Source organism: Macaca mulatta, chromosome 17 (assembly GCF_049350105.2).
Source record: "Macaca mulatta isolate MMU2019108-1 chromosome 17, T2T-MMU8v2.0, whole genome shotgun sequence".
Lineage (NCBI taxonomy): Eukaryota > Metazoa > Chordata > Mammalia > Primates > Cercopithecidae > Macaca > Macaca mulatta.
In genome coordinates, this window is record NC_133422.1 from 37,101,862 (window position 1) to 37,122,976 (window position 21,115).

Genomic DNA, 21,115 nt, shown 5'->3' on the forward strand with positions numbered 1-21,115 from the left:
CTATGAAATTGTAATAGAATTGTGCAGTTAGGAATCTTTGGACTGGATACAAAAAAAAAAAAAAAGAGTATAAGTGATGATGGACTATTTCGTCTAGCCAAAGTAAATATAATAAATATTTACTTTGGGAAGCTAAAAAGTAATCTAGGCACATGGTAATGTATAATCACAGCATAGGATCATTTTGAATAGCACTTTTAGGATTTGCAGACCAATAATAAATACACCTTTACCTCTGACACTGGGTTTATTTTTAAAACAAAATATATATTTCATGGAAATTGATTTGTCTGGCCTAGATTTTATTTTCTTTGAGGATTTGAGAATTCATATAGAAAGATGAAATTGTTTTTTGTTCAGAGTCATTTTCTTTCTAATTTGAATTACTGTGTTCATTACATAATATTCTTTATACAGATATCTGACCTTTTACCTTTACAAGCTAACAGTATTTGTAGTATTTAATGGGAGATGGCAAGAAAAGCTGAGAAAATTTTAATGCATACAGAATAACTTCATGATGTATGCAATCATTACTCCACTCTGTTAGAAAACAATAGACAATAGATTACATCTTAAGTAAATATAAATCTGAGAATATTTCCTTTACTCATGGGGTTATGTTTTGATGTTCAGAGCCGGATCTCATTATCATTAATTAATATATGGATAAGGTAATTCGGTAAATATTACTTCAACACTCATGTATATGACACTGTTTGCCTTTGAAGTGCTTTGTCTTTGAGGATATCAACTCTCTATTATTGATCTGTAATTCCATTAGGTAAATGTTATATCTACTTTATATACATATATATATATATATCTACATATATATATGTATGTGTGTATGTATATATAATTAATTTTGTTAGAGAAGCAAATAAGGAATGACTTCACAAATTACACGAGCTTGTAATAGGGTCTTGAAAGTGGACTCTCTATCAGATGAAAATATAAAAATTACAAAAATCGACAGTAATTTAAAAAGTGAATTGATTGTTTAAAGATGGGATACTAACATCATAAAAGAACTGGAGATGTAGCAAGCCATAGCATAATTTAGAAGTGGTAAATAAATCAAAATATTTTTATTGGAGTGTAGGGTTTTAATGGAGATAAATTGGACCAAAAGAATGTGTTGGGGTCAGATTATGAAGGACTTTGAATGCCATACTAATGAGTTTAAATCTTATTTTACAGACAGCAAAAAAAACTTTATTTTCAGTGTGGTTACCTAGTCAGGTTGTTGCCTTAGAATGACTATGTAATGATATACCTGAGGAGGGTTGGAAATGCAAATAACTTGATGGCCAAGCTGATCATTCATCAAGTTTCGAAAGGACAGTGGCATGTTTAAAACTCTCTAAACTTTGTATATTATAATATCATGTCATTTAATTGCTGTGCCCAAGACTTTTATTGAAATTATTCTGAACAATAAGCATAACTCAGAAGAAATATTGTGCAATATTGATTTCTATTTGTTGATAATAATCAAAGTTGATTTTTCCCACTCATTTTTACAGCAGAGCTGACACTCCTATGTTAAATATAATTCCTACTGAAATTCTTAAAAAAGGATAAATATATGACAAACCATATGAAGTTATTCAATCAGATAACAAAGATCAGTTAGTAATAATTGGTAATTTAAAGAAAAATATTAATAAACATCTACTATGTGTCAAGCATTGCAGCAAGTGCTTTTAAACACATCTCTCAAGTTGATAATATTGCTGTTACCACCTTTAAGAGATGAGTATCAGAGAACTGAGGTAACTTGCCCATTTTGATGCCTTTAGCAGTGCAGCAGTTGTCTGTCTTATGCCATGTCTGTACTCTTTCCACTATCATCCCTTTTACTTATTTACAGTCTTAGATAATGATGTTCAAAGGAGAGTTTGCAGAACAGTTATATCAATATTTCTAAGTTGGAATTAAGATATGTTACTTTTAAAAGGTGAGTTGAACCTGATTCTTTATACCTAAGTTCAAAGGTTTATGGAGAGTACTTCAGCACCACCTTTAGTCAACTGATTAATTGTGATTATTTATTAGTATTATTCTTTTGATTTACCTTGCTTAGCATTTACTCCTGAGACTCATATCTGGTTTTCTTTTTTTTTTTTTTTGGTTTTGTTTTGGTGCTTATATAGATGACTTGCCTTTACCCAGAACAATCTCTAGTTTATTGCTACAGATTCTGCAGTTAACCCTGGTCAGTCTTTCTGAAAATAGATAGAAGACACAAAAAGCTCTGTGTTAACACATTAATACCATTTAAAAATAATTTAATTTCTATATACCCCTAAAACCACCCTTATATATGAAGCTTAGCTTATTAATATGTAACCAATGGTGAAAGCAAGGTATAATAAGACAATTCTAAATGTAGGGTCTATCTCCCAATTCAGTGCCTCTCAGTGCCAAATGGTTCTTCTGCTAATTTTGAACAATAAATAAGATCACTTTTTATTTTTTTAATGCTGTATTTATTAAGTGCTAGCGTGGGTGTTATGTTTAGAACTATCTCAGACTCTTCCAAGATATCTGTATTATACACACAAATTTAATTCCCCTTCAATGAGACTCTACAATGTGCAGAACACTGTAGTCCATCTGTATTCATAAGACATTTCACAGTTCTCTAGGTACCTAATCAAAGTTTTTGCACAGTTAAAATAGAGCAGCAACAACAACAACAACAAAACCCACATACTTGGTTAAATTCCATTTTGTTTTCTCCATCCCAAACCTGGCAGGATTTTATCTTCACTTTTATCCCAAGCCCTCCCCAGCCATCTTCCTTCTTATAATCCTACCATTTACCTAGTCACTCCAGTTAGGAACAAAGGAATTACTATATCCTTTCTCTTCCTCATGCTAACATCTGTCATTAAGTCATATTGTTACCATCCCCCAGTTCTACGTGAAATTTCTTCAGTTCATTCACCTCCGGTGTATCTCCCTACCCAGGCTACCCTTTTTTCTTGAAATACCCTCTCAGTTTGTCATATGTTTTCTTTGTTGTCCTGTTACTTACTCACCAACAATTAGCAAGAAAGTGATCCACTTGCGATGTAAATTAGGTCATTTCACTCTTCTGATTACAATGCACAACACTTCCAAAACAATGTAAACTTTTAACCTTGGCCAAAATATCCTCTCTGTCACGCCTGCTAGCTCACTCTACAACCACCCATTGAGGCATTTTCTTCTTTACTTTCTTAGGAAAGAAGCATCTAGTGCTGAGACTGTTTTGTTGTTGTTGTTCTTGTTGTTGTAGTTGTTGCACCAACTTGTCTCCACCAGTAGTCTGCAGGTTTTGTGTGGGAAGAAAATATTTCTGTTAACCTCCAATGTATTCCCAGTGATTAGTTTAAAAGAAAAATAGATTGATCAAGGATTAAGACCACAGGTTAAGCAGAAGAATTTAGAGAACCTGAAGTCGACAGTGGGTAAATGTTAAAGGATCTTGATCTGGTAAATGACATGATATCAAACTATTAATAATTTTTAAGCCTTAGGGCAGTTCTGTTGAAGTCAGAAGCAGATACAACATTTAATGACTATTCAAAGAACAGAATTATGTACACTTGTCTAACTTACCTCAGGGAACGTACAAAAATTTCAACAGTTTCATGAGACAGGCATATTTATTTTCATTTCGAATAGAGGAAATAACCATTCTAAGGTTACTAGAACTTTTGCGTGACTTAGCCAAAATTTTAGCTTAGGATGTCTAATTCTAATCTCATAAGTATTTTTTATTATTTCACAGTGACCATAGCCCATGTGAGAAATAATGAAGTTCTAACCAGCCTAGGTGGTAGTTTAGAGGGAGTCAGGGGGATGATTGTATTTGGAGAATAAAGGCCTTAACGTCTTGATAGGGAGTTGGAAATCCTTGATAGAATGATCATGTTTTTCAGTATTAAGAACTTCCATCAGATTTTAACAATACAGTTGGGCTGTTAAGTAGTATTGGCTGGCAAAAACAATGTGCAGAGGAAACAAATGATTAAATAGAAAGGGTGGAAAGAGAATCGGGCATTGCAAAGAATGAGCGCAATCCATTTTGAGATGTATGACTCTTTTACTTGAAATAAGAGACTGCAGATGCTCAGAACATAATGTAGTCTTGAGAGAAAGATAGAAAAACTTAGGTTAGCTTTTGATTGTCTATAACTGATATTGTACGATAAAGTATATACAAAAATTATGGAAAGCTGACATCTTCAGGAAAATAGTGAATCAAATCGACACTGTGAAGCACAAGAGACAAATCAGCAAAATAACAACCTATCCTGTGAGTAAATATAATAAGGAGCTCAGGTGAGACTGGTAAAGATTCCTCAAGATGCAGAAACTGCCTTTTCTGTTACCGTACCCAGAAGACACATTTCTAATTAAATAATTCGATTTGAATACCCAGATAGTAGTGGGCATTTATTTGTGAAATGCTGATTCCGTTAGCCATATATATATGCATTGATTTAAAAACCATCAATTTAGGTAAGTTCATCTAAATTTATTGAGATGTGTAGAAAGTAATGATAGAAATGAAAGATTTGCTAAAAGCAATAAGAAGACATCACCAAGAAAAGGAATAGCAGCAAAGTACTTACATATTAAATAGTTTCTAAAGAGAGGGGTAATGTGCCTCTGAGGCATGAGGTGAGATCCCCTTAAATTTAAACTTATAGGAGAACCCATATTTAAAATAATAAAAGTTAAGGGAACGAATCTTCAGAGGCCAGAGTTTTCCAGGTTTCTTTCTTTCGTTTTTACTGAGGAAAACAACACTATGTTTCTGCTCACACTTTCCTTCTGTAATGTACTGAGATTTTTAAAAACTAGGCTACATAGAATCCCAGATGTTAGAAATAAATCTCCTCCTAGATTTGTTCTTATAAGATGCAATTTTGACTTTCTATATTTGATTACTAAATACATGTTCTGTTTCATAACCACACATTCACATATATATAAACATACATTATTTTATTTAAACACATATATTTATATTTAAAGTTTAATGGCATAAGCTTTTTAAAATTTTAAGAATTACGCCTAGCCTACATCTACCAGAATATTATTAACTTCTCAAATGTACTGTTATTGTGCCTGGAAATTATACCAGGTTGCTAGGAACTTGTCCTTAAAATTCCAAAATGCATAAACCGTAGTTAATAATGCATTTTCACATAGATTTGTTAGCACACAAGTGTTCAAAACCCATTATTTATCAACCTAATTATTTCTGTGCTCATATGACAATATTTCATTACCATCATTTTTTAAATGTTGAATGTTGAAAAGAATGAAAGAAACAGCTTTTTAAAGCCACGGGGCAAGTTATTGGTTTTACATTATGAGTATTATGCTTTTATGAATAGAGGATAAGTATTTTACTTAATTGGTTTTAGAACTATGGTGTTATGAATATAAATATGTACATTCATTTCACAACATTTGTTACTTAGGTATCACCAGTTCATTTGAATATGCTTGATACATGTGTTAGTGCCATCAATGTTTAAGTGATATGCTATCATTTTCTTCTAACATAACCAAATTTTTCTGATATCAGTTCAAAAATGCCAAACTACTCAAATTCACTTAATAATACAGTATAATAATTAATTCTGCCTTGGGGGAATCTATCTGCATTATGAATCACTTTAAAAAGAAGTCAGATTTTTTATTTGCTTTGGTTCAACATCATACTGAAATTGAAGTTGAGTCAATAGTGTGTTGCCATATAAATTCTTATTAAAATCTTCAAAGATAAATAGATGTGATAGATAGTAATTAGTATGTTATCTATAATTTTCTTCTAATTTACTTGAGGGAGACTAAAACTAGCTTGGTCCCTTAGTACTATAAGTAAATTCTTATAATTGTCTTTATGCTCTTAATATGTAATACCTATTAAAAATATTGGACAAGGTAAAATCTATATAGCAATAATAATACTGACATATGAAGCATTACTGATTCTTCAAAATGGTATACATTCTTTTCTTTTTTTAATGTTTCTTTTTTTATATACTTTAAGTTCTAGGGTACATGTGCACAATGTGTGGGTTTGTCACATATGTGGTGTACATTCTTTTCTATCTTCTCAAATATAGTTTGCATTAAGTGAGTCAACAGCTATTTGTGCCACTATATAAGGAACGAAGATGTGAAATTATGTACAAACAAGCCTAAAGCCTAATTCCTGATCTCTTAAATCTTACTTTCCCTCAGTGAATGTTTGTGTTTTTCAAAGCTTTTGGAAAAATATGTAGTTTGATATTGTGCTAGTTATGAATACCAGTCTAAAATAGTTTTAAATCTACTATATGAATATCAAGTAATGGATGGAAGTTGAGTATAAAAGTTTGTTGGAATGAAAATTTATCTTACTTGTGGGTGTGTCATTTGTGTGATGAAATTTTAATCAATTTTATATAGAATAAAAATTTGTGGAGTCAGATGGTGGATGGGATCCTAGAACACAAAAAGGACATATGGTAATAACTAAGGAAATCACAATAAAGGATGGACTTTAGGCCAGGAATAGTGGCTCGCGCTTGTAAACCCAGCCCTTTGGGAGGCCAAGGCAGGAGCATCTCCTCAAGGCAAGAGTTCAAGACCAACCTGGCCAACTAAGTGAGATCCCCATCTCTATGGAAAAATTTTCTAAACTAGCTAGGCATAGTGGCATGCACCTGTAGTCCCAACAACTCAGGAGGTTGATGCAGGAGGATCGCTTGAGCCCACGATTTGAAGTTGCAGTGAGTCACGATGTTGCCACTGCACTCTGGCCTGAGCAACACATGGAGATCTCATCTCTGGAAAAAAAAAAAAAAGTGTTGAATTTAGCTAGTAATAATGTTAGTAATAATTAATTAATATTTGTTCATCAACTGTGACAAATGTACCATACCAATATAAGATGTCAGTAATAGAGCCAACTAGTCGTGCAGTAGTTGGAACTTTCTGTGGTAACTAATTTTTTCTATAAATCTAAAACAATTCAAAAATTTTAAATTTATCTTAAAAGTTACTAACGTTAGCAGAAAAGGACTGAGACCAAATTGTGCAGAACCTTGGATGTCAACCTGAGAATTTGAACATTTTTAATGATCAGTAGGAAACCATCAAAAATATAAGGGAGAAGCATAATATAATTAATGCAATCATTTAGGAAAGCTTTTTCAATGACTCCACAGACAAATTGTAAGAGAGAAAAGATGATGTCAAAGGGGTCAGTCTGGGTCTATTTCCCATATAAAATGATATGGACCAGAATTTATGTGGTGGTCTGTATGAGTGGAAATATGAAGATTTGAGATAGTTTGCAAATAAGTAACAGCATTTGGCAATTAGATGGATATGACATCTGTAGGAGAAACAAAGTCTGGGTAATTTAGAGAAGAGATATAATATAAAAAACTAGATTTGGAAATATGAAAATAATGTAAACTTCAGACTTTAAAACTACCATTGCTAATGGTGTTAAACTAGATAGTGGAAAATAACATATATTTGAATTCTCAAGGCAAAGTGAAAGTTTATTTCCTTGAAATATGGCCTATGATTAAAAAATTTGAAAACTTCTTGAACACTCAAGAAGGGATACTTAAAATTTTTCAGCCTAGAATGCACTGTGGTCTGTTTCACAAATCTTTTTATTATGACTGTTTGTGTTTTATTTGAAATTCCAGCATTTTCTCTTAAGAACATAGTGAACCCCATCCTTTAAATGCATAACTGTTAGAAGCAAAATAGAAAGTTTCCCAACTGCCAGACCATCACTAAATGAGTAATCTCTAATATGTATTCAGAATAGTTAAATAATGGTTATAATAGAAGTCTAAAAATGGCACATCGTGCAATTCCAAATTCAGTTGATAAAATGCAATTTTAGGTAGTTTATTTTATTCTCATTTACATTTCTACTTTTCATTATTAAAACAACTTTATGTTCTGTATTTCAAAGTGGAAAGTAAATTACTTCTGAAACATTTAAAGAAGGTTAAATGATTGGAATTAAGGAATTTGAAAGTGACCAAGAAAACATCAGCAATTACTTGAGAAAGAGAGTGAGGAGAAAGGGAAATAAAACTTATTCCCAGGTGTGTGAAACAAGCTGTTTTCTTTCAATGGAGGTTCTTAGAATGTTTTTGTTGGTATTTTGATGTGTGCAAATTAGAAGTAGCTAGCTATTAGATTAAACACAATCTCAATCTCAATTAGATTTACATTTGCATTATATAGATTTGAATGGCCCTTGAGGTTCATTCTGTAATAATGAAACTAACTCACTTTTTAAAAAATCTAAAATTACATTATCAAAGAGTAGCTATGAAGGAGTTCACTTGAAAAAAATTTAAAAAGAAGGTTTGCATTCATTATTAACCTGTACAGTGCCTTTCATTTGTATTTAGCAATTTAAAATATTATGATTAAAATATATAAAATAACTAAATATTAAACACTCAATTTGACCATGAATACCTGAAAAGAATGATGAAAGTTTTGTCCACACAAAAGGATGAATATCACAAATTTTTCTATAATGATGTGTCCTCTTGTTCCCCTCTGTCACTACTGTCCAAGGCTGAAGTTGTGGAGGGAGCTCCCCCAGTGGAGCTAAGTCCTCACACATAACAGATTGTCCTCCACCTTCATCAGGTGCAAACATATGTCTTAAAATAAGATCTCTAATTATTTTCTTCAGAAGTGACACTAAAAGCAAAATTATTGTTTTAAAGGATATGAATAGTTTTAAAGGTTCTTGATGAAAACAATAACTGCATAGGAAGTTAAAGTAAAATTAATAGGCTATAGATTCTTCAGAGTCTTCACATAACCAGGCCAGTTTCCAAAAAGAAAATACTCTTAAGAAGGAAATATACTTAGATTTTTATATATCATATTTAGGTTTTAAAAATCATGTATGAAAAATAATTATTTTAATATTTAGACTAGCATCCTATCCTTATTAATGCTGGATTTTTACTGTATTGTTGGCATTATTTGGGCACAAGTGTTTTTACAAATTAGCAAAAACATATGCTTTTCATATCCTTTTATTGGAACACATCTCTAAAAGTGGCAACACAAAAATAAGCAGTATCAGGTAAACTAATAGAATCTAGAATAACTTTTAAGAATTACTATAATATCATCTTACTGTAGTAAAGAGTGTAGGAGATTATATTCAAAGGTTCTTCATCTAATTAGAATGTAAGCAGACCATTTAATGATGTGTAAGGGAGTTCAAGTTTTAGATAAAACAGTTTAGAAAACCTAAAATTATTGCCATAATACTCAAGAGTCATATACCTTTTTTAAAATCAAATTATGCGACTGAAACTAAATAGGAAAGGTGAAAACAAGTAAAATCATGAATTTCTTCAGGTGAAATGTATATGTAATGTATATTTATAATGAAAGAGTATGACATCTCAATAAAACTGAAAATTTTTGTGAGTAGAAAAATTTGATACAATGCATAATCCATAAATATAAGTCCTTTTTAGTATCATTTATGTGTGATATAAATCATGAAATCTTTATCTTGTGCCAGGTATAGTTTTTATGATAATCTAAGCACAGCATGTTCACTAATTGCATTACTCTAACTAGCTGTATTGTATGCCCTTCATTTGACAGTATAACTGTATAACCTTTGAAAATGGTATCCCTTGTGGTTTTTAAATGCAGTATCAACATTTTGGCAGAATCATTTTACAGACATTTAAATTACATGCATTTGAGTTAAAAATTACAGCCTCAGAATAGTGTCTGCAATATGTATATTTTTTCTTTAACTCTTGCTCATTGGAAGTATAATAAATTAATAATTCTTTGGTAACTACCAATTCATTAGTCAAAAGTGTTTACCAAAATTAAATACGAAGTAATTATGAAGAAATATTTAATTATTTCAGCTAAAATTCTGTTATTAAGTGAAAGAAGTAGAAAAAATGAAGCAAACTTTTTGTTCATTTAAAATGAACTTAGTTCACTCAATACATGACCATTTTTATAGTTTATAGCACATAGTGAAAATATTTAGTAGGATGATCATATAATTTATTATTCAAAATGGCTAATTTTTGAGGATGAAAGGGACACTTTTAAGTCTTTCACTGGGACAAATAGTTCGGGACAAATAGTTCAGGAAAAATCTGAACTTATGACCAACCTAATAATAGATAATTTTTTTTTAATGATGAAATAAAAGGTAATCATGGAGAAAACCAAAAACATAAGAACCATGGAGAGATAAAAAGTGGGGAGTAAACCAAGTATTACTCTATTTGTCTCTTTTGAGATTATTTTTTAATGTTAAAGCTTTTAACATTTACATTTTAATTTTTAAAAAGAATGTAAGCTATTTTTGGTACTCATAGATGTAGTAAGTGTACACATCAATTAAAAGCTTAAAAGCTTTACAAATAGCTTTACACATCTCCCTTGTGTATTTAGAACTAGAAATGGGTAAGTTGAAAGGGAATCCATGAGAAAGAAAATTATTTAAATTTTAATTCATGGAGACAGTGGCCTATCTAGGATAATTTTAGTTGCTGCCAGTATGAATGTATAGTTTCCTTACATATTTTGCCTTTGCCTAATTAATAAACACATTATTGTTATGATGACTAATATAGGTATTTTATTTTTGAATTGAAGGCAAACCTATTGAATGTATATCAGACTGTCTTTCTATTTTGAAATTATACTAGAGCTTATTAAATTTTAATACAAGTAAACCAATTTAAGGTGACTTATGGTTTAATAAATGCCAGTGAGAACAGGAAGTTAAAATGCTTATAAAATCAGGAAGATAATTTCAACTTGATAATGTTTCATGGTGCAGGCTGATAACATTTTCTCTTACTATTTCTTTTCATCCTCTATTTTCTGGTAACCAGACACTGATATTTAGCATTTCATGCCTTGAGTAACAGTTCTATGCTTATTATTAAATTGTCTGCAATTTTATGGATAAATAAATGAGAGAGTCTCAATTTCTTACCCATGCCCAGGAAGCATACTGACAATTTTTATTTCCATACATCCATTGAATGTTACATTAACTAACTGCTCTCTTGGTTTATCAACAGTTAATTATATCTGTAGTAATTTGAAGTTTTACTTTTTAAATATTGTAATATGTTTGAAGTTAACTAGGCTGGCATTTAGGGATTGTATTCACAATGAAATAAGACTTTTAGAACTTTCATACTAAAATGAGTTAAGATGTGCCATAAACTAATTCAGCTACTTTTATAGTAATTCAAATGTTTTATTCAATGTATAAGAGCTACATCTGGGAATGTTAAAATGCTATATGTATTTCATATCCTTTTATTGGAACACATCTCTAAAAGTGGCAACATGAAAAGAAGATGGAAAGAACACAAATTAACTTGTATTTTAATATTCACTTGTTTTAGATTGAGTATTATTTTTCTTTCATTCTTACTCTTTTCTTTTTTAGTCACCCTTTCAAGCCTTCCCTTTCAAAGGGGAGAAAAAGAGCTTGGTTAGTTTTCCCAGCTCAGCTTATAAACATAAATCTCATTTTAAATACTACTATTTCAATTAAAAAACAAGTTACACATTTTATTATACATTATATGTCTTTAACAGTAAGGTGAAGCACATCATAAAACCTTTGGATTTTTATTTATTTGAACTTGTTTTAGAATCAAGTTATTGTATGCCCATTTCTCTCACAAATACATAGATATAAGAAGTATAAAGATTTTTTGTTTTTCAATAGAAGAAATAGAGACAGTGGAATTTCTCAGCTTTTCCATAGTCAAAAAGAAATCCATGACTCAGCCTGGATAGGAGGTTATAGTTTCTGTACTTATCTCCAGGGATGTGCCTGTTGTCAAGATTTCCACTTTCATTTATTTCCATGGTTTTCAAATACCAAGAAAGTTAGTGCTCATTGAAATAATAAAGGTGAACACCTGAATGCAGACCAATATTTTTTTTTTTTTCGTTTCAGTATGATAACTAATTGTGAACTGAAATAGTATTCGGGAATCCCAGCACTTTGGGAGGCCGAGGCGGGTGGATCACGAGGTCAGGAGATCGAGACCATCCTGGCTAACACGGTGAAACCCCGTCTCTACTAAAAAATACAAAAAACTAGCCGGGCGAGGTGGCGGGCGCCTGTAGTCCCAGCTACTCCGGAGGCTGAGGCGGGAGAATGGCGTGAACCCAGGAGGCGGAGCTTGTAGTGAGCCGAGATCGCGCCACTGCACTCCAGCCTGGGCGACAGAGCGAGACTCCGTATTAAAAAAAAAAAAAAAAAAAAAAAAAAATTTAAGAAATTTGGTATATCTGTTCACTTACATTCATATATATATCAAGGAGTTAGGATACAAAATATCTTCTCTAAAGAATGCTTAGATCTTGAGATTCTGATTCGTTTAAATATTTTACATTGCTCTTTCATACTTTATTTCTTAAGGTTTAACTTAGAGGAATTACAGATAGGTTAGAGTGGATGTGAGTCCTATATATATTATTTGGAAATGATGAATAAAGTCAAATTTTATAAATCGAATTTCTTAAGTTTCTTAAATTTGATTTCACTTAAAATCATTTGGATCTTATTATTTCTAATATGATGGCTGGAGAGACACAATAATTTAAAAATGATTGCATGATTTTATAACTTTCAGCTACACAGATATCTTTTATAAAAGATTAAATTATTAAAAAACATTTCAGTCCAAATAATTATTTTTCTAATTATATAGGTCTTTTATGTTATTTTTCTCACATTTTATAATCTCTTCTTTTCTTTAGAAAAAAAAAGTTTTACAAATTCTTGATTTTCTTTTTAAAATTTTCAAACTATTACATTTTAGATTTCATCTTTCTATATAAGTTATGTCTTCAGAGACCAGTTAAAGTCAAAGGAGGTTGCAGGAATACTTCCAACTTACACATTGTAGGTACAGAGATCCAGCATTCAATCAAGTGTTTTTTTATTTTCTTTTTTGAGGTAAATGACTTAAGAATGGCATACCAGGCAAGTCTAGGCAGCACATCTTGCATATTTCATAGCCAAGTGTTTTATTTCCACCTAGATCAAGTTAGATGTAAAATGAAATCAATCCTACCTTGATTTGGCAAAAGTTGAGTATTTACTCAGTTGTCAAGATGTGACAGCTAGAAGTTGGTAAATCAGTCCAAATGTATGGGTTTATGCTGTTTTCTCAGCTAAAGATGTTTGTTGTTAAAAATGCCCAATGGGCATGAGTTCTGTTTGCAACAGTTTTGGAACATAATATAATTGCTACATTATAATAGCTACTTTCTTATTTGTAAAATTATGTCAGCAATACCTTGTATACTTACCATAAAGAGCAATTGTTAGAATCCAATGAGCAATGAATATGAAAAGATTTTGATGAGAATGAAGGACTTTCTTTTGTTTTGTCCCTTTCTAGCCCTGTGCATTCATATATATATATATATATATATATATATATATATATATGTGTGTGTGTGTGTGTGTATTTATATATGTATATATATTCCTCCTATTAAAAAAATGCATGTCCAGAAAGTGTTAGGGAACATTCTTTACTTCAGAAGTTAAAAGGAAATTTGAACCTTCAAAAGATATCCTAATCAAATTCAATTATTGAATAAACACATTTAACACTAGGGTAAGTTTCTAAAAGAAACTATAAAATGGTAAATATTATGTGTTTTCATTTTTTTAAAATACTTTCCTGAAGTGAAGTACTTTTTCTTGAGGTCAACATTTTATTATTAAAAAATTTTTAATCTTTTTAAAAATTTATCTGAAAACCAAAAAAACAGTTACAGTATTTGATAGTATAATTGTTCCATTTTAATAGTCTATTTTTTCTCCAGTCCTTAGAGAGATCTTATGTAGGCCATTGCCAGATGTATCATTCTAGAGTATATTAATCAAGGATCCGAATCAGGATGGCAACTCCTGTGTGTCCAAAGAGCTGGGTCAGGATGTTTCTGTAATTCCTTGATGAGGAATAGAAAGATATTGGCCTTTTGTGCTATATAGATTTTAGTGTTTTGTATTTTATTAACCACTTGATTGCTGCCCAGGATACTTACTAAGTAGGACACATTTTTATAAGTGCAAGTCTCAATTATCCAGTTGAATGGAATTTTTAGAAAAGTCTCCTACTGACTGAAAAAACTGAAATCAATTATGTTTTTCTTTTCTAAATAAATTAAAATCAAATGTACAGAGAAAAAGGGAAGATTGAGGTACCATCTATTTATTGTAGTGCATCAGTCACAAAACAAAAGCTTCAAGTATATTGATAATTTACATTAAAAAAAAAATAACTGTCAAAAAGGAAGGAGATGATCATATTTAGTTTGTAAATTTTTGATTTTCATTGAACAATTTTAGCATAAACCCTTGGTTTTAGGATGCTGCCAAATTGAGGTTTTCATATGAAGGCACACAAGATAAATTTGAGGTTCCAGATAAAATGAGAGAAATAGAGAAAGAAAGAAAAGGAAGGCAGGGAAGAAGAAAGGAAAGACAGAATGGTGGGGGTCATGGAGGAAAGGATGGAAAAGATTAGTTTCTAAAGGTGAATTTTGTCTTCAGGGGAAAGAAATGTATTCACTCTAACTATTTTATGAAAATCAATCAAGTTTTAACATATAGTCTGGCAGTTATAATTACCACCTCAAAACAACACTTTATGAAGAAACATCAATTTAGGGATGGAAAATTGGGACCAAATTTAAGTGTTGTGGACCAATGTGGTAGATTACAAAATTGCCACTACCATGTCTCTACTTAATATTCAGCCCTTTACTTATATCATTTCTGTCCTCAAAGATTAAAACCATTCTAATTTATATCTTATTTCCATATTACTAAAAAACAAATCATGGCTCAATAAGCATTCTTATAACTTAAAGTCTCTGCTTTATCCAGGATATATTGTTGTTTCATATAAAAGTAGACAATTAAGCAGAAAATCTGGGACCTGGTTTAGTTTTGTCAGTTGCTGATATAGATCAAGTCCCTTTAACTCTTTGGTTTCAGGACCCTCATTTGAAATCCCAAACTGTTAGCAGTGGTCTCTCTTTCAAGATGAAGTTCAAGTGTATTGATACATGTGAATACAATGTGTGAACCCTGTAACTCTATACATATGATAACATAACGGTTGTTCTTAGTAAAGAATAGGACTACATGATTGATCTTTATATTTAATTTGTAATTACTACCTTGATTTTCCAAACTAGTTGCTTTTGACTTTCAACAGACACATTTGATGAAAATACTGGCTAACTAAGATACTGAGTATCTTGACTAGAATACAAAGGAAAAACTGCAGATAACATAAAATTATTTAAATCTTTATTTTTAGACAACCAAATTCTTATTTTACAAATGTTCAAAAAAAGTTGATTGTTAATTTCGTGTAAATTAATTATGTTTTATTCCCAATATTTTAAGAAAACCATCTTAAATGTGTAGAGAAATGTAATAAAATAGAATATTGATGGAAATGTTAATGTTACTTAAAATAGATCATTTTAATAAAGGAAAATACGGATATATACTTTTTGCAAAAAAAATATGGAAAATAATTGGACTGTTTTTAAATGCCTTAGGATTAATTCTTTGAAGCCTATCTTATATGGTATCCATTAAAATATACCATATTTTAAAATATATTTCAAATAATTAATAATAAAATTGAAATTTATTTTGTCATTTACACGGGATAAAGGAAGTTAGGGGTTCTGTTTTTTAAGCAAAATGCCAGGTTTTACACATTTTGAGTATTAACAAAGGAAATTAGAACAGATCTATAACTTGAGATTCACAATGAGGAAAAAGCCTTTTTTTCTTTCTAAATGGCAGTGAAATTGCTAAAGTTTTTGTCTGTTTTAGTAGAAGAAAGGAGTCAAATATAAAGGTTGGCAGTGCTTTCATCTACTTAAATTCCTCCCACATCCACAGTTGATTGACAGTCTCAACAAACTGATAATTGCCCATTTGGTTTGTTTTAAATAATTCTTAATTTTTTTTGTATTTTAAAGTAGGCTTGAAGAAATCATTAGGAAATACTTGCATCAAGTGGGATCATTTGCTTTTATTAAGGTGGGGAGTCCATCCTTTATGGAGGCAATTTTCTTTCCATTGGGGCACCTGCTTCAGATTTCAAATGCCCCTCTCTTCATTAAGCTGCATGAGCTTGTTTTCATTAAGTGAAAACCCCATGAATTCAGGCTGGTTTTTATTCTTTCTGATCTCTCATGGCTAGACAGAGTAGTTCTTATTTATTCATAAAGTAAATGGTTTTATGCAGATTAGCCATGTTGCAGAACAGTGATTTAGCAAATTTTTGCATGTGTTCTGTGCTAGAAATCTAAGACGGTTTTCTTTTTTCCTCAAGAGATACTGGATTTTTAAGTCATCCTTTTAGATTTGTGTTAATAGGTTTAACATCAAATGTATACAACTCACATAGAGAAAAAAAAATCGTTGATCTTGCCAAATAAGCAAAATAGGCTAAATGACGTTAAGAAGCCAACTATTTATTATATCCAGCATGAATTGCTATGTTACCATTGTTATCTGATATTTAGGCTTGTAATAATATGTTACTATCAAAAGTTAAACTGTGAGCCTCCTGTTAACAATTCATACTGGCTGGATAAGAATAACTGTCATTATATACGCTTTCTGTAGAGTCAAAAGTTAAACAATCGAAAACGGTATTTAGAAGAAAAAAGACTATAGATTTCAAATAATGAAATAAAACACCGACTGTGTATCTTTAACATACTCATCCTAGAGCTCAAAACAAAAGTGATTTTTTTTTCTAGGGTACAAATGAAAGTTGGAAAAGGAGTCAGTAACAAAACACAGAACCAAAAATCCTAGTTCGGGGGTACTTCACATTGAATAAATTTAAATTGTATTTATTATGTGAAATTAAATAGGTCATAATTCTACTTTGGGTTTCTACCAGTCTTTCAAATATATTAAAATATTTTTTAGTAGTCCTGATATTCTTCAGTTGTTTCTGCAGATAACCACATCACAGCAGTGGGGCATCTGAATTCAATGATAGTGAAAATTCATGGCCTTGAAAAAGCAGCACCATATACATTTGATGCAACATTGTACAAAAACATTTCTTCAAGTAACATTTTACCTGGACCTAATGTATTTTGTGGTGCCTAGAATTAGAACATGTTCTGAATTGATTGAATTGATTCATTTCTATATATAAGTATGAAGATAATATATACAGAAATATATATAGAAAGACATATACATATATATACACACACACATAGAGAGTTTATCTTGTTTAGTTATTTTTAAAAAATAACTTAAGATTCCTTATTCATATGCTAAAGTACCATTCCTAGAATATATTTATGGAAACAAACTTTCCCTGTTGACCTTATAGGAAAATTGAGGCTAGAAAGTTTATCACATAAATATTCTGTTTGAGATAAAATTAGTGCTTAAATATTGGTTTTCAGGGGCTGAGAAAAATCATGCTGCTTTCTCGATCCTTCCTGGAAAACAGAGACTGATTTTACAGTATGGGCACTATTCCTGCTCATGTTACTGAAAGACACCAAATAGCATATCATGCTTTTCACAATTTCAATTGCTAATTTTGAGCACGATATAGTGAAATAAGTTTACCTATTCCACAGAAATCATTGAATAATGTGATCCACTCAAAAAATATTCCAACATATTGTCTCTCACTCTGAAGCTGATTCATTCAGGTTACAGAGATATAATGATCCGAAATGATGCCTAATAAAATGGCCTTCAACACTGTTAATGCCGGCCTTTCAGAGTGAAAGAACTCAAATGAGCAGTGACCTTCACATTATGTAGCATATCTTTATGAGAAATTGAAAAATGGAAAGTGATCTATAGCACCTTGCAGAAAATCAGAATAAAATACTAGCTATTTTATGTCAAAAATTGAAAGGATAAAGGGGGGGGGGAACAAACAAAAAACAAAACGGTAGCTAGAAAACCAGCTTGACATATTTTTTCACTCACTCTGATTCAATTATATGTAAACAGAGCTCCATTTTGACAAGTGTTTAGCTCAAGGCACAGATTTGAAGTATTAGAGATAATGGCAGATTTATTAGAGTAACTTTTGCCAGGATCTTTTAGTGTCCTAGATAATTACCAGCCATGGTACATCTCAATGGTTTCAGCTTGTAGTATTTTAATGTGTATGCGTTCCCTTGTAGGCATTGACGTTTTGTCAAAAGAGATACTAGAAAGTTCATACTCAGTTCTGTTTCATTGATTTGTGTTTTTAAAGTGTGTATGTGTGTATGTGTGTGAAATAACACATATCTTTGTTTTTATATACCCAAATTGAAAAAAGGTGAAAGTTTCTTTTAATTTCCTGAATTCCTAAGAAATTATTCTCCCAGCCATCTTTATAATTTTAATTATTGATCTGTCATTCTTTGATTACTCAAGTGAGCGGCACCAGAATTCTTTCATCACATTTGCACATTACATTTCTCTCTCCTGTTTTGTATGATTAATTTGCACAGTCTCTTTGCAAACTTGCAATTCGAATCCTCATGCCTTTGTATCCTCCTTTTGTTTTACCTTTCTTTCTTTTTGTAATACTTTTTTTTTTTACAAGTCATGTTCGTATTGCTTCTTTTATAACTCTAAATTTGGTTTAAAGTTTTTTGATTAGCTTAATATTTTATATGGATATTCTTACCATTTCTCTATTTCTGTTCTTTGTGGTAACTATTGTTTCTCTCAAAAATGATAAAGATTTTCTACCACATTTTTCCACGTACATTGAAGGAATCTTCTTTTCAGTCAGTAAATATACAACTGTTTAAATATTTTAAAATATTAAAAATTTATATTCTTCTCCAGGAAAAAATGTTAAAATTATTCAACACAATGAAATTTTTATTTGGTTTACTTTTTTAAATGACCTTTTCAGAACAAAATAAAGGATACTAAACTTGATCTTTCTTTATCTTATGAGTAGGGATATCTTATGTCACGGTTCACTCAGAAAAATCTCTATTTATACATATTCTTCTGGCAAAATTATTAATGGCAGCTCCTATCACTTTCAAAATGGCCGTGGTTTGGTCAATACATTCTGTGGTCAACTTGTTATGAGTAACTACCACAGAGAAACACAAAAAGAAAAATATAGAGATACATGAAGTGTGGAAAGAGACTAGAGTTGGCATCAGTTGAATAATTCTTGTTTTGTCCCTAACTATCCTGGACCTCAATATTCTTACCTGAAAAATAAACATTTTTTAATGATACTTAACATTCCTCACCTCCCTAAAATATAAACTATCACACATAATTACATCTCTCTCTCTCTCTCTCTTTATTTTTTATTTTTATTTATTTATTTATTTTTTTTTGAGGCAAAGTCTTGCTCTATCTCCAGGTTGGATTGCAGTGGCGTGATCTTGGCTCACTGCACTCTCTGCCTCCCGTCTTCAAGCAATTCTCCTGCCTCAGCCTTCTGACTAGCTGGGACTACAAGCGCATGCCACCATGTCCAGCTAATTTTTGTGTTTTTAGTAGAGATGGGGTTTCACCACATTGGCCAGGATGGTCTCGATCTCTTGACCAACTACACAAAGATTATATATGCTAATGTACAGTAGCGGCAAGGGAAGAAGCTTAGATGGATATATTTGTTTTGAGGGATTGAAGAAGCCTAATTGTGGGACTAAATATGTTCTTTCTTTTGTTTGAAATTATGTTGATATTGTCCAAAGGCATTTGTCTTCGGAAAAATATAAAGTAAATATGTTAATGTGACTGTCATTCTATAGGTGAACAGTCAGTCATGCACATTAAAATTTGAACTAGACTAGACTAGAAAAATTCAGAACAAACACTTCTGAAATAGGATTATTTTCACAATGTTCAATTAAGAGGTAAATAAGATGTGTTTTAAGCCTGGTGGTTTGTGCTTGTAATCCCAACTACTTGGGAGGTTGAGGCAGGAGGAAAAATGAGCCCAGGAATTCGAGAACTGCCTGGGCAACACAGCAAAACCTCATCTCAGTAATAATAATAATATAATAATAATAGCAACAATAATGCCCTTCTTTTGAGTCATGATTTTTTGACTATCAATAAACAATGTGTAAATAATAACTAGATGTTTAGACTAAAAATAAACCTTCCGTATTATTTTCTTACAGAATTAAGACTCATAAAAAAGAATTTTTTTAAATGAAGTATAGTTTACCAAAAAAGTCAAAGACAGACAAAAGCTAGCATTATCTTTCACAGTTTATCAAACTACATTGTCACAGGGTTACTTTATATTGCCCCACTGTTGTCTGTCTGTTTGTTTTTTAACATAACCTGTAGAAGCGAAGCAAAAAGTGATGGGAACATAATTTGTATGGTAGATATGAGATACTGTTCTAAAATTTGCTCTGCTTCTAACTTGTGTGGGGCCCTGGTCAAATCCCTTTACCTTTTTGATACTTCCCAGAATTTTCTACTAAAGGATCTCTAAAGGCAGAAAAAAATAAATACATACTTCTGGGCCTTCCAACTACGGCTAGAAGTATTTGATTCTCATATTTTAAATTTAAGACACCCGTGATTTTCTTTATGTCTTATAATTTCAATATTTTTAAATTAAGAAGTAATGTTTAAAATTATTTTTCATCTAGTAATTTTATTCTTCAGAAAAATGTGCCATGTTTGTTTTCGGTTTTATGTATCCTGAACATAGTCTCCTATAAGAGAAGTACGGTGACAGATGACCAGTGGCTCTAAAATTCTGATTCTATTCATTACAAAAATGACATCGAAGTAAAGAATAATATATTTATAACCTTTTTGCTTCAATTGTAAATGAATTCCACCCTCAAAAGTTTTGTGTATTTGTTTTGTTTATTACATATTTAAATTTTGAATAACTTTTAAGTGTAGTAAAGTTTTAAGTGTATTAAAAACAGCAACAACAATAACTGTATGGGTTTTGTTTTGTTTTGTTTTGTTTTGTGATGGAGTCTTGCTCTATTGCCCAGGCTG

The 21,115-nt window shown here is 31.1% G+C and overlaps 1 protein-coding gene and 1 long non-coding RNA gene across 3 annotated transcripts in view; one reads left to right on the plus strand and one right to left on the minus strand.

Moving 5' to 3' along the window:
* LOC106994281 (uncharacterized) overlaps positions 1–21,115 on the minus strand; it is a 146,336-nt gene that overhangs the window by 87,610 nt on the left and 37,611 nt on the right. Inside the window, exon 2 of the long non-coding RNA XR_013407646.1 lies at positions 6,723–6,845. This is a non-coding gene — a long non-coding RNA (uncharacterized LOC106994281). The remainder of the gene's footprint in view (positions 1–6,722; positions 6,846–21,115) is intronic.
* Positions 1–21,115, plus strand: part of PCDH17 (protocadherin 17) — a 96,996-nt gene that overhangs the window by 48,329 nt on the left and 27,552 nt on the right.